This window comes from Cryptomeria japonica, chromosome 1 (genome assembly GCF_030272615.1).
Source record: "Cryptomeria japonica chromosome 1, Sugi_1.0, whole genome shotgun sequence".
NCBI lineage: Eukaryota > Viridiplantae > Streptophyta > Pinopsida > Cupressales > Cupressaceae > Cryptomeria > Cryptomeria japonica.
In genome coordinates, this window is record NC_081405.1 from 240,257,212 (window position 1) to 240,272,241 (window position 15,030).

A 15,030-nucleotide genomic window follows, 5' to 3' on the forward strand; every position below is an offset into this window, starting at 1 on the left:
AAAGCATAACATCATTATGACGACATGTATCACCTGTTGCTTACAATTTTCATTGCAATCACATTTATTTTATAGTGGTTTGGAATACTTGGTGTTAGTCATTACCACTTAGGTTGTTCCCTCTCACTTGGCCTTATGGGCTACTCAGGAGGAAGGCCTTCTAAAGGTTTTATTCTAATGCAGAATTGACAGAAAGCATGAAAAAGTTGGGTCTAGATTTTTGGTCACCCAGTTAAGGAGAGAACATATGCCTACCACCTTGAAAACATAGAAAAAAAAGTTATTTTTAAACCTTCATCACAAAATTGTCTATACTACTTGGAGATGTTGCTCCAAAAGACATGGTGTTCATTTTATCCAATATTGCGATGATGAGAAAATAAAAAGCAGAATGTTTGTTTGTTCTTTTTTACAGCACCAAATGAAAGTCTACCTAAGATACCCCTACAAGAAAATCAAAAGGTTGTTAGCACATGGTGGGCTTTCCAGCCTAATTCTTCCTCTCAGTTACAAATTTGACCTCTCTGTTTGCAAAAACAGAGCTATTTATTGACAGAAAACAAAGAGAAAATGAAACAGAGACATTCTAACCTTTTCCAGCAAGTGTGAACTACCTTCTAAGCAATTGTGAACTAACATACTAGCAAATGTGAATAAATGTGTAATCAAATGCAAATTACTGTCTAAGCAATTGTGAATTACTATCAGAGCAAATGCGAACTATTAACAAAGCAATTGCTCATTACTTACTAAACTTGAAAAATTAATTTAGATAGAAGAGAGGTCAATTTTTGCTTTGGATGAATTCATTCCACGTAAGATGGGCTAAAATTTTGACGTCATCATAAACCTTGAACTTTTTCAAGATCTTGCCTATAGTACGTTGATATTCAATGATGGCTTCTTCTTTCTCAATTTCTTGAATGTTCTTTTCTTCCTTCACAAGTCATTGATATTCTTTTTGTTGTCTCTTGTGTTGTTTCCTCCTCCTGGCACCTAAAATTTTAAAAGTTACCTTGCTTGCCATGGGGTTAAAGACATTGTACGCACAAAAAATAAATTTCCAGAATTGGAAGATTTTTGGGGTTAATCTTGCAAATGCAAATAAAGCCAAAATGGAAATTAAAACTGAAATTTTAGATTCTCCCTACAATTGTGCATTAGTTAAAGCAATTGTAAATCAGAATGATAGCAATTGCGCATCAAAATGATAGCAATTGCGCATCAAAATGATAGCAATTGCGCATCAAAATGATAGCAATTGCACATTAATAATTAGAATTGTGAATTACTATCAATACAAGTGCGCACTCCATTTTTCATGTTTTGTACGACACTTGCAAATCACAGAAAAAAAGAATCAGAGGTCAGTTCACATCAGGTTCACCATTGTTTTCATGCTTGAAATCATAAAATTAAGCTAATTAGGGAATAAAGACGATCACAGATCCTTAACTAATCTATCTAAAATCAAACACAAGGCAATATAATAAATGAAAGAAATGGAAGATGTATGCTAAATAAACTCCATATTCCACATTTGTTCTTGCATTGTTCTTCTCCAAATTTTTGACGTGGCTCTCAGGTATTGCACTGGGATTTCCTGCATAAGATGGCAATTATTTTGAAGAGTGTGATCTAGATTCTAGATTCTAGATTCTAGGAAAATTGATGTGAAATGAGGTTGAATTTATAGATTTTTGAGACAGATTGTGGAGGGATTTTGAACTCAAGTTCTGCTTGGGAGTGAACTGATTTTGATTGATCAGTTAACAGAGTTGATTGATTTGTTATCTTAGACTGATTGACTTGTTAACTAAATAGATTGAGTATTCAACTAGATTGATTGGATAGATGATTGAATAGATTAGTCAGTTGACTAAGTTAATTGAAGAGATGACTGATTTGATTGATTAGTCAGAAAAGGTGATTTGGAGTGAAAACGGGAGATTGAAGAGTTAATTGAGTTAACTGATTTGATCAATCATTTATGATTTTCAACATGTGTTGTAGGATTTTGAGATGAAATTCACATTTCATTTTTATTTCAATTTGAATTTACATTTTCGAATACTAAAATGCACATGAAATTAACTGAAATTTATTGAAATTCAAATTTAGTGAAATGTTAATTTGGTGAAATGAAATTAAATGGAGTTATTTGAAATCCACATTTGGAAAATTTGAAGAATAAGTTAATTAATTAAAATAATTTAAATGAAATTATCTAAACATTAGAAATAGAATTAATTAAATAATAAATATTATTTAATTAAGGAATAAATTATAATTAATTAAATAATCAATATTTAATTAATATTTGAGAAAGAGGTTAAATGATGAAATGATTAAGAAATGATAGAAATTGGATAATTAGTAAGATAGCTGAATAGTGATGATTAGGTCAGTTGAGAAGAAATAATTAACTTAGTTAAATAATTGAAGATTTATTCAATTAATAAGACAAATAATTAGCAATGATCAGTGAGACATTTTTAGGTGTCTACAATTTCTTCTTCTCTTTTTGTTATCTTCTTTTTCCAAACTTTTATGTCTTCCCTTTTGTTTGTTCTTGGCATCTTTCTCCTTCATGCTTTGTCTTGGAGGCTCAACAAAGATAGTTATGCAGGAACGTGATATATGTCCAAAGTTGTTGCACTTATAACATATAGTATCATAAATGTGACTTTCAGGCACAAAGTTGTGAAGAGTTCAGCAGAAAGCATAAATAATGCTTGGAAAGTTGGAAGGCCTCCATCAGGAAGGAATTATGATTGATGTGGAGTCTAATGAGAAGAAACGTGATGAAACTAGCAGTCCTTTCAAAAGGACTAGACCTAATTTGAAGAAGAAAGCTCCTAATCACAACGTACAAGAATTGAAAAAGATTACCCTCAACATGGCACAATTGGAAGTCGAGGCCACGGAGGCTCTCAAAAATCTAAATTAGGGTCTCCTCTCTGACTATCGTGTTCCTGGTTTTGTTTTGTTTTTGCTAGTTTTTTGTTTCTGTATGGTTGTTGGTTTTAAGCTGACTGTCTTAAAGAGACTTTGTGTATTTGATCAATGTCAAAGGGTTTCGGGTCCCTTCAAAACCTATTTTTTCCTTAATCAAAAACATATAATATCATAATTCAAACTCTTTTAAGTGAAGCTAGGAATATTCCTTCTATGACTTCTACAATTTATTGCTTTATGGTCAAACTTATAACATGAGAAATAATATCCATTAAAAGAACAATAGAGACTAGTCATATATGGTTGTTTTTTATGAGGCCTTCTCTGATTGTCCTTGTTTGCCTTTGAAGGTGGATTGGATTTTTGTGAGATTGTGTTCTTCATCTTCTCTTAAACCATTTTCCTTGAAGTATTCATAGTCTTTGAGCTTGTAGCTTTTGTTGTTTGATCTTCCATAAAACCAAGACCAATTTTATTGAGTAGAGATCTTTGTGAATTGAGAAGTTTATCTAACTTCTTGGTGCTTTTGTCAAATTTTTCATATTTTTCTAACTCCTTCCTTAAGGTTGGTGCTTTCCAATTATAGATGATTGCAATCCACTTCTTTTTCTTTGAGTTGATCCTTCATTGCATCCTTGGTTATTTTGGCTTCTTCTAGTTGTACATTCAAGTCTTCAATAATCTCATTCGATTTCTCTATGGAACTTTAGATTTCTTGAAATTGTGTCTTGCATTTGGAAATATTTTTCTTTAATTTTTCATTTTGCTTGTATGCATAATGGAGCTCTTCTTGAAGATCTTCATCCTCTTCTTCATTGCATGCCTCATCTTGTTATTTTTCTTCTTCATTCCCATCATCTTCAACTTTCATTGCCATAAAAAATATCTCCTCTCCATTGCTCCGAGAACATTATTCATAGCTATCTTTTGATGAGCTGGAAATTTTCTTGGAATAGAAGCTCTTCTTGTAGTTTTATAATTCCCTTTCTTCTTTGCATATGTTTTCTTTTCTTCCTCACTGCTCTCACTTTCATTTTGAGGACATTTGGAAGCATAGTGTCCAATTTTGTCACAATTGAAAAATTTGAATGGAAATTTACCTTTATACTTCCCATTACCCTTTTTCAATTTCCTCATAAAGTAGTCATCAACTTTATTAGTTTCATTGCAAGAAATTTCACTAGGTTCATATTTTTAATATGTTCCCTTGATACTTCTTTTGTGGTTGTTTGTCTTCAACCATAGGCTATGAGGATCCCATGCAATTCATCTTTTGTCATTTGATCAAAATATTTCATTTCTTCTATTGTTGAAACTTTATATTCAAATTTCAATGTCAAACATCTTAACACTTTTTTATTAACTACTTTTTCATCAATATTTTCAACTAGTCCTCTAATTGTATTCACAATTTCATCCACATGCAGGAAATAGGAGGCTACATCTTCATCTTCCTTCATTTTAAGACTTTCAATTTTTCTTCTAGAGATTGTAATTTTGCCTCTTTTACTTTGTCATATTCTTCATAAATATTTTTTAGTTTGTTCCATATCTCTTTTTCTAATTTGCAATGCATGACTTTTGTGAACTCAGAATCTACTAGACTACATAGAAGAGCATGTTTGGCTTCAACATTATTATCAATTTTCTTCTTTCCAGCTTGATTCTTTGGAGGAGTTGATGGAGGTGTGTAACCATCTATCACATATTGCCAAACATCAAACCCAAATTTATTCAAATATGCCTCCGTATTAATGCTCCAAAAGGCATAATTTATCCCATCAAAGATTGGGTTCCTGATTGATGCATAATTGTCGGTCATTTGTCCTCTTTAGGATCTCTAAGCGGTGAGGCTATGTCCAAAGTAACCAACTCTAATACCAATTGAAGAGCACAAGAATATATTGATAGGGAGGGGGGAGTGAATCAGTATATTAATTAACTTTAACTTTTTCAACTTCAATCATAAGTATATAACTTATCTCATAAACATATTCATTGCATACCAACATTCATATGTGATCTAACTATTATGAACACAAATAGAACACGAGATATATATGTGGAAACCATTATGGGAGAAAACCACGACAAGTCAATGCTTTTATACAATTCTTGTTTTATAATGTTTGTAGGTACCAACCTACTAGAGGCACCAACCCCTAAGTTTCTTTGTGAGAGCCAACCCACAGGAAGCATTAACTCTCGCTTCTAAATTTATAGGCACTAATCCATTGGAAGCACCAACTCCCACAACTGATTTGTGAGCACCAACCCACTGGAAGCACCAATTCCCAAATCTAATCTAGTGAGCACCAACCCACTAGGATGAAGCACCAACTTCACCTAAATGAGGCACTGACCTCAACACATAAATCTGCTATAAAATCTGATGATTGCAATCTCCTCATAAAGCTTCTTATGATTCTGCTATACACCTTCTCAAGTCTGCTTATAATTCCTCTTTGATTATGCTCATATATTTCCCTTTTTTATTCTACTTATAAATCTTCTTTTATGTCTAAAACGCACTTTCTCTATTTCTCACATATATTCTTCTTTACACTAAATCAATGTTGATGTATCAATAATATTATTATTTTATTCCACATATCACACAAATATATCTCCCACGTATTTCCTCTTCACCTTATTATTCACACTCTTATAATCTGATTATAAACTGTGACAAAATGTCCACTATCTCAATAGAAACCTATAACAAACAATCATAGTTGTTCAAATTTGAACAAATATCTATGTGTCTCTCTTTCACAAAGTCTGGTGTATACACATCTTATTGATTGACTTTTAAATCATGCACCACACTTTTTCTTCACACCTAACTTCTTTAAATCTGATGTGTATGTAAACAAGTGCCACGAAGTGGCTAGTACTTGTCGTTTTCATATTAGGGTTCAATTTTGATTCATAGCAATTATAAGTGCAACTAGTATATTAGTATATTGTTATATCTAGTGATATTTATTAGTTTTGTTTAAATTATTATTTTTTATTGTTACAGATAGAAAAATATTTTACTAATAATTAACATTCAATTAGTATTATAATTACCATTCAATTAGTATTATAATTAGGGTTAATTGAATTTAGGATTCAATTAAATTTATAAGATTCAATTAAATTTATAATTAACATTCAATTAGGTATATTTATTGAATTAATTTTACATAGTTAAAAAAATTATTATTTCAAAGTTATATTAAAAAGAAAAAAATATATTTGAGTAATTATAATTTTAACAATAGATTATTGAATATGATTTTAAATTTAATATTTTAAATATCGTTTTGAGATATTTTTAAGAAAATAAATCATCTTTCTTTATTCTTTCTAGTTGTAAAAATATATAATAAAGATTTTAGATTAACATTTTATAAAGTTTATAAAAAATTTAATATTTTTTTTATTTCAAATATAAACAACAATATTTGAATGTTTTATAATAAAATAATATTTTTCTCAATCTAACAATCTTGAGAATCTAGATATCTTTGTTAGTATTTTTTATGGTTTGACAATAGTTTTCATAGAATTCATTATATAATATCTCCTATATATCATGAAAGATTAATTGGTTGAATTTTAGAGGTAATTTTGAATGTGGTAACAGAGATAAATTGTTAACAATATAATTGGTAAAATGGTGTCTAGTTTTTACTTTTAGTGTATATAAATATTGTAAGTTTTATTATTATTATTATAGTTTTTGACACTAGTTTTCATAGTATTCATTATATAATATATGCTGATCTAATGAAAGATTAATTGGTTAAATCATAAATATTATAAGTTTATTCAAGATAAATTTATTCAATGTTTAGAGGGTTTCGTGATTAATTATTATTAAGTAAGTATATTAAATATTACTAACAATTTATTATTAAATCTTAAACTGTAACTTAAATATATAATTATATACATACAAGATTCAAAATAGTTCAAAAAGAAAACTAAGACATTCTAAATATTATTTTAATGACCTAAAAATTTACCTTAAAAAAATGATGGAGAAAGTGGCTCCGAGAAATCTGGTAATAAGATGCAAACTATTTGAGCCAATTAGATTGAAGAAAAACAAATTTTGTAGTTTGAAAACTTAAAAATCATGCATCTAACTATTTGACAATTAAAAAATAAACATAGAAAGAAAAAAACCATAGATGTAATTGGTGGAAAAACAATTGAATAATAACGAGTTAATAAAAATTGAGTACAACTGATTGTAATAGTACTAACTTATTGACAACTACTAATAAATGTACTTGACTTATCTACGTACGCAATTCGCCTCCCCCCACACACTTTCAAAATCGATTTCTAATCCATTTATATATTTTTACGCACACCCTTTCATAGAAGGGTCATGACTTTTTCATCAGTTACTAAACTGATTTGTGTATTTATTCGTTCAAGACTTATTATTTTAACTATCGATTACATGATATACATTAATTGGTTATAACTTGATCTCCAACTATGATCGTCGATTTCAAAGGTAAGTAAAATTAAACATAATAAAGTCAACTTCTTTCCTATTCATGAACTGTATCTCCAATCTTTATTAATGCTTTTCATCATTCACGTGGCATGGATGAACAGGTGATTCACGTTTATCTACTTACTGTATGATTGAACTCGGATCATGGCATGGATGTACAAATTATTCCTCCAAGTGCTCGAATACCAGTTCTTATCATATAAACATTAGAGTGTCTCTTCATCGAACACTATGTCTTGTGATGATTTACTCATTGGTTTTCTATATCCGATGAAGACAATATAAAGATTACTTGTTACTTGTCATCTTCAATGATAATAATATTTCAGTTCGACTATTTATCTTCATGTCTAACAATATTTTATTTATTGCATTGTTTTCTTACTTATTTGACATCAATGACATCCAACAATTCGTACCTCTTCTAATTCAAGATCTCATTTCTAAACAGGTCCCTGTTAGGAACATGTACCCATTTCTAAAATCAATGAGTACCCATTTTGGAATGTGTATTGTTGTGCCTTGCACCCATGCCCTATTTTTTCACTCAAAAAAATGAGGCGCCCCATTTTTTGGTTTCTTTGTCTCTCATCTGGACTTTTTTTTTTCTTTGTGCTTGTCTATTTATTTTTCTTTTCCCTTCGCTTGTTAGTGCTCGAAATTTCACTTTTCAAAATCCCAAATCTTGAACCTCAGGCCTTGATCTTCCTTTTGCTTTCTTTACTCTATCAAGGTTTGAAGTTTCTATTTTTGACATCTCCAGATTGTAACCCCCAATCCCTAATGATTTTCCTCCTTCTCCTTGCCCTATTTCATTGGAGCCCTTATGCCTACACCAAACATCTAACTTCACACCCTCAATGTTTGAACCCTGTTGGACGAGGCATCTTGTCATGACATCACCTCACTCATGAAACCTAATGCCACCACTCAAGCCTCACATTTATGAGGGTAGTTAAAGCATTAATACCATTTTAATGGTGAACATAGTGGGTTTTAAAACCCTCAAAGAAAATGCTCAATTCATCATTTTAACTATTGCCTTCTTGAATTTAATTGGAGATCTACAATGTTCTCAACTCTTATCATGCTAGTGAGGCTTGCTTAAAGTTACCCTACTTACAAGTTTGTGGTGTTGTGTGTATCTCTCGAAGGTGGGTTTTTCATTGCACGAAGAATCCCCTCATTTTCTTGATTGTTAGCCTCTACTAAATTTTAGGTAAGGTTTTTTTCTCCCCCTTTTTATTCTCTTTGCTTGTTTCACTATCTTGGTGGTTGTTTTTCTTTGTTTCATTCATTTTTAGGTTTGGTTAGAGAATGTTAGCATCATTTTTTCTTTTGTCGCATTGTCGCCCTCATTTTTGGGTTTTTGGTTCTTACTAATGCCCCCTACTAAATCTTATTTTTCCTTGATGTTGAAAAAGAGATTATACACAACTTTGTAATGTTATTTTAAATCATTTTTGAGCAATGCCCTTTAAAGTCTATAATCGCTTCCAAAGTGGTAAAAGGTAAACCCTCCATGAGCCTCATAGACTTTGTTTTGGCAAAAAATTGGTTAATTCTAGCAAGCATCGATGACTAGGATTTCATTTTAAAGCCTTCATCTACCATTCCATGAGACAAGATGAATCACCAACCTCAGGCCTTGAGATCCAATGAAATACATAAAACCTTCAAATTTATCTGTTTATTAGATTTTGGTCCTTGGGCTTTGATTCTAAAGTTTTCACTCAATAACCTCAAAAGAGAAGAGGCAATACCAAACTTTGAACTCTACAAGATTCTTCACAAATTGATTAATAAAAAGATCATTAGGCTTTAACCTTCAGGATTTGCTCGTAATGGTTAAGATATGTGAGAAGAAAAAGAGATGCCCCAATGTAAAACACTTGAATCTTACTTTTCAAAAGTTTGAAATTTCCAAGTCTATCGGACTTTAGCCCTCAACCTTACAAGTTAAGGGTTTAAGATTTGAAAATAAGAAATCAAATGTATACCTTAAGTTTTCCCCCAAAGTGAATATCACCCAAAATCTTTATGCAATAGTCTGTAATGATCAAACTTCTTGCTTGTCATTTTCATCCTACACAAAAAGAGATTAATTGCATCACCAATCATCAATCCTTCACAACATGAGTCAAGTCACTTCCTCTCAAAAAAAAAAAAAAGAGTATGTTGGAGTCACTTCTCCACCTCCTACTTCACAAAACGAATTGCCATCTTCCACTCCACATGAGTCACATCTTCCTTTTCCATCTCCACAAAGGAACCCTCCACCTTCTCCTCCAAAAAACTCTCTATCACCATTACCAAAATCTAATACTTCTCCTTCACCACCTCATCCTTCTCCACCAAGAGATTCTAACATCCCCTATCATCCTAATCCAACATAGTAAGAGGTATCTACAGAAGAGGAGGTCCCTCTAGTAGTAAATCTAGAGGATAAAGTAGAAAATAAGGGAGAAGATAAAGGGGAAAATACATCATAGGGGCAAGAAAGGTAAGAAGATGAAACACAAGATAAAGAAGTTCCTCCTGAAAAAGGTGAACACAAAGAGGAGAGAGATAAGGAAATGGAATGTTGAGAATTTGCAACAAGAGAAAAAAGAAATAAATGAAGGAGAAAATATAAATAAACCTCAACAAGAATAAGAAAAGAATGGAGAGGAAGATGATAAGGCAACAAAACAACAAGATGCATAAGAAACACACTTAGAAAGAGTGAAGGTTAGCTCTCTATCACATTAAAATATTGTTCCTAATGTTTCAAGCCTTCCTACATGGATAAACCTAACTATACATAAGATACATAGGAGTTATGTCTATAATGAAGAGGAGGATTTTGCATTCTTGAATGAAGCCTTTAAAATGCCTAGTAGTAAGAGAAAGTGATCCAAGAAGTTATCTACAATAGCCATTGATCAGTAGGAGAATATGATTGTTGAAGTAGCATTTCCTTTGGTAGATAAAGCCAAGGTGGATGTGAAAGCTAGTGACTATCAAGTTCAAGAAATGGGCTTAGGAGTGCAATTTGGGGTATACCAAAAACAATATTTACAATAGATAGTGGCCACCATTTTGAAAATAATAAAAAATTATAAGGATACAAAGGAATAATTGAAAGCCTAGGTTTCATAACTCACAACATATATGTGTAAATCATTTAGTTGGTCCAATTGATACTATCGCTCCTTTAAGTTTGCAAGCATTATTTTATAAGGATACTTAGTATCCAAACCCAAATGGTTTTCTTTCAACATCTAAAGAATGGAAGGGTGACTTACAAAACTTGGGAAACAAGATAATAAAGAAGGCTATGAAAGCCTATGATTCAATCAATGATGAGGCAAGTCGAGCATATCATATGTAGATGGGAGTTGAGAAGGACCTTATAATGTGAGAGGATTGTGCATTAATTTTACACAAGATGAAGTCAACCAATGTAGATGAGTTGCTTAAGGTTGATGTTGTTGATAAACAACACCAAGAAAACCCAAAAGAGTGGCTGAAATAAATTCACCTGAAAGTCATGGTCTTAAAGAAATGTAAAGATAAATTGGTGAAGAACCAAAGCTCTAGAGATAAGGTGTTGGTGAGGATTGATAAATGCATTGAGAGTTTTTATTGCACCTTCTAAGAAACACATTTATCAGTGAGAACACCAATAAAGATATCCTATGAGTTCTTGGATAAGCTCTACCAAGTGGTCTCTACGAAGTTAATTGATGGAATGATGCATCAAAAGGAAAAAATATAGGCATTCCAGGAAGATTTAACAAGTTTCAAAGAAGTACAAAATAAATTGGAGAAATCCATATACTCTCAGGGTGTCCAAATAAAGTATGGTAAGGGACCTAATCTTGATGACCTAAATGAGATAGTGAACACCTTTGAGGAAGCACTCCCAAAAAAAAAGATCAAGTAGATTAAACATCATTTGTTGTTCTTAGATAGGGTCACTCTTGTCTATGTTGGATGATATTCTGATCAATTAGTATCGGTATGCTTTAATTTACTTATCTTAAGTGGATAACTTAGTACAATCAACAAATGAATGCGCTTACATAAGGTTTTCACTTAGATAATAACATGATTATGGTATTTTAATCTGATGAGACTTGAAATGTCTATTCTTTACTTTCCTTAGATGATTGCATTAGTGTTTTGTTTAACTATGTGAATATTGGTTAATGTTGCATTGGTTTTTACTTGATTCTATGTAACGGCTTAGATCTAATAAGTGAATTGGTTTTTACTTGATTCTATGTAACAGCTTAGATCTAATAAGTGAATGAATCTTACTATTGTCCTATTAGATTAAATGTGCTTTACTTTCTTGTTACAATATTTCTTTTGATCTTTCCTTAAATGACATGTTAGGATAGTTTAAATTAATCAAGAAGCATTTGAATGTTTAGAGCTTCTTATATGGGAACATGCATGAATGTATATAGCTTCATAATCATGTTCTTTGCATTTTTGCACAATTGAGGAGATAAAAGGAACCTAAAGTATTTCTAGTTTATATCCAATATCGCCAACAAATGCCCCTTGTGAAACAACTACATAAGCTACTAGGTTATCCCAACACGATCAAGACTTAGCTTAAAAGGAACCTTGGAGTCAGTTTTCTTACTTTTCAAGAGGAGTGACTAGTCATCATTCACTCAAAGTTATATGTATTATCACAACCATCAATAAGTACATGTTCCTAAAATGTAGTATTTTTTTCACCTTGCAAATTTATGTTTTCCTCTATTCACACAGTGAGCTTGATTGAAAAGAGCACTCAAGAATGTGTACCCACATCAAGAAACCTCAACATTGCATTTTTTTAACTTCTCCCTCCACGAGAGTTGATTTTATATGTTCTCAAGTAGGTGGCTTTCATGTTTACATTTTTTCTTTTCTTTTTTATAGCATCATTCCCTATTTTAGAATACAAATTTAGCTTTCAAACCTAAAACCTTAAACTAATCAATGTTCAATGAAAATAAAACCTTAGGACCTTTAAACCATAAATTGTAAACCCTAAATTTAGTGTTTGGGATTTATAACAAAGGTTTTTAATTTAGTTTTAACTTATGATACAATAGATACCCTATAGATATCAATTAATATATCAATCAATAGGTCGATTAATATTTCTACAGTTTAGGGTTTGTGATTCATTTAAATGTCAATATAATGAAAGAAAATAAAAGAAAAAGAAAATGAAAGAAAAGAAAAAAAAGACACCGAAGTTTTTGGTAAACAATCGATACATATAAATTTCAATATAATTTAATAGAAACCCTAGATAATTTACATATCAACTAACATTGATCAAGATATCAATTTGAAATTGATATCAATCATTCTCAAATCAATATATTGATTGATATCAATTGATATACACCAACAATAATATAGATAACATTTAACAATATGATCTAAATATTAAAGAAATGGGGTTGGAGGGATCACTTTTTGGAGGAGTGGAGATGACCAAATGGTACTAAAGTTACATGTTTCTCCTGAACAGTGTTTATAGATTTTTGCTACCTCCCTTCTAGTATGACCCCTATTTAATGATAAATGAAAATTATCTTTCTCTATAACTTTAAGAAAATTAGGCTAAGTTGGTTTCTTTGGAAATCCTAGCCTTGATTTCATGTTCCACATAGCACAAGTGCATTTTATGGAATATTAAATTTAATGTATTTCATGTTTCAAAAAACACAATCGTTTTTTGTTGAACACCAACACCAAGTGCCTCTATTTTGCTCACTTATCTCCATATTGCAATCACAAGTTCTTCTATGTGCCTCTTTTTCTATATATGTATTTCCCCTGTATACTTATGTATCTTGTTAATCTTGTTCAAATTTAGCCTTCTTTAGCCTAATTCATTGCACATCATCAATCTTCAATCACGAGCAACCCCCAACAAAAAAAAAGTGTGGATCCAAGAAAGCTTGGCTCTCCCGTAAGAATTGTAATCAAGCCCATTTACACCTTTCTAATGATGTTGCATGCAAAGAGGAAATCAATTCTAGGCTAATGCATTAGTCTAGAATCACCTTTTCACCAACATTAAAAGCTTCTCTCAAAGAGCTTATAAATGTCTTACACATAAGATAAAATAAGAGTTTGTGTTAGACTTATGTTAGAGAAGTTTTCATCCAAATTAAAATATTAAATTATTATGTTGTAGGTGTGAGAATTTGTTGAGTTGGGAATAAAGATTGTGTTCTATCTGTCTTCTATTCTATGGAGTAGTTTTGTATAATTTTGAGTTATTACTCATTTTCAACTATATACTTTGTTTATATTGTTAATGTTTTTTTTGGTTCAATTAGTCCTATTGTTGTTAAGTCGTTGATTTTTATTTAATCAATGAATAACATTCATTATCTATTTCATGTTATATTTCAATTGCATAATTAAAAATTTCATAATGAAATAAATACCTTCATTCTTGTGCTCTAACCTCTAAAATCAAAAAGTTAAGTCTAAACTATTTTTAGCATTTTGTTTACATGCCAAACTCAAAAAGATAAATTCTCTAGGTAAACACACTCTTAGGAATGAAGAGACTAACTTTTGATAAAGGAGATCAAAACGTGTGATTGTACCTCTCCGTGCTTTAATATTATATAAGATATAATGATGAAGTGATAGGTTTGGATGTGTATATATATACATCAATGTACATATCGAAGGACACTAACCTAAATAGGGTGATTGGCCTAACATTCGTTAGAAGATCCTTTGACAAGATTACAAACTCTTGACGGTTATTGTGTTAAGCAAACATGGCTGGAATGTGGCTAACCACAAGGTTGGCTGATTCAAACACACCACAAGGTTGGCTGATTCAAATTTGTGTTTGAATAAAAAAGACAAACATGTAAATATTTTAATTGGGTCCAACACATTTGACGTGACTGATATTGCATTGAGACAACTTCAAGTTTCATGCTAAAGTGTATAGTCTGTTTCAAATAGAAATTGTTTTAGCACCAAACCTAAGCTTGAAATTCATCTGTGGCTGCTTTTGAGTGGTCAAGTAACCAAAACAACGAAGTAATAACAATGGTTGTGTGAGTTTGCTAGGTACCTTTAAAGTTTAGTATTACCAATGCTTCTTCAAACACAGGTATTACATAAACAACTAATACAACTAATACAACTAATACTTAAATGAGAGAACGCTCGTTGACTGAAACACAGTATGAACAAGAACTAACCCTTCAACCATAAAATCCCATGTTCCTGATTTTGAGATTGTCATAATAATAATGTAAAGGAAGTTATGTCGTTAAGTTCAATTATAGTAAGTACCCAGATGTCTAATTAACTTCCTGTCATAGTTTTCAAAAATCTTCTGAGCCTTTCAAATGGGTACAAATGATATTTTACATTAATAGCACATTGAGTCACACCATCGTCTTCAAGGTGGAACTTGAATGCATGTTACTTAATTTAGTATCAACAAATGAGTTCTTATAGACTTCTGATCGTTGAATAGTTGTAAAATGGTAGTGGTCATTGTATACAATTCC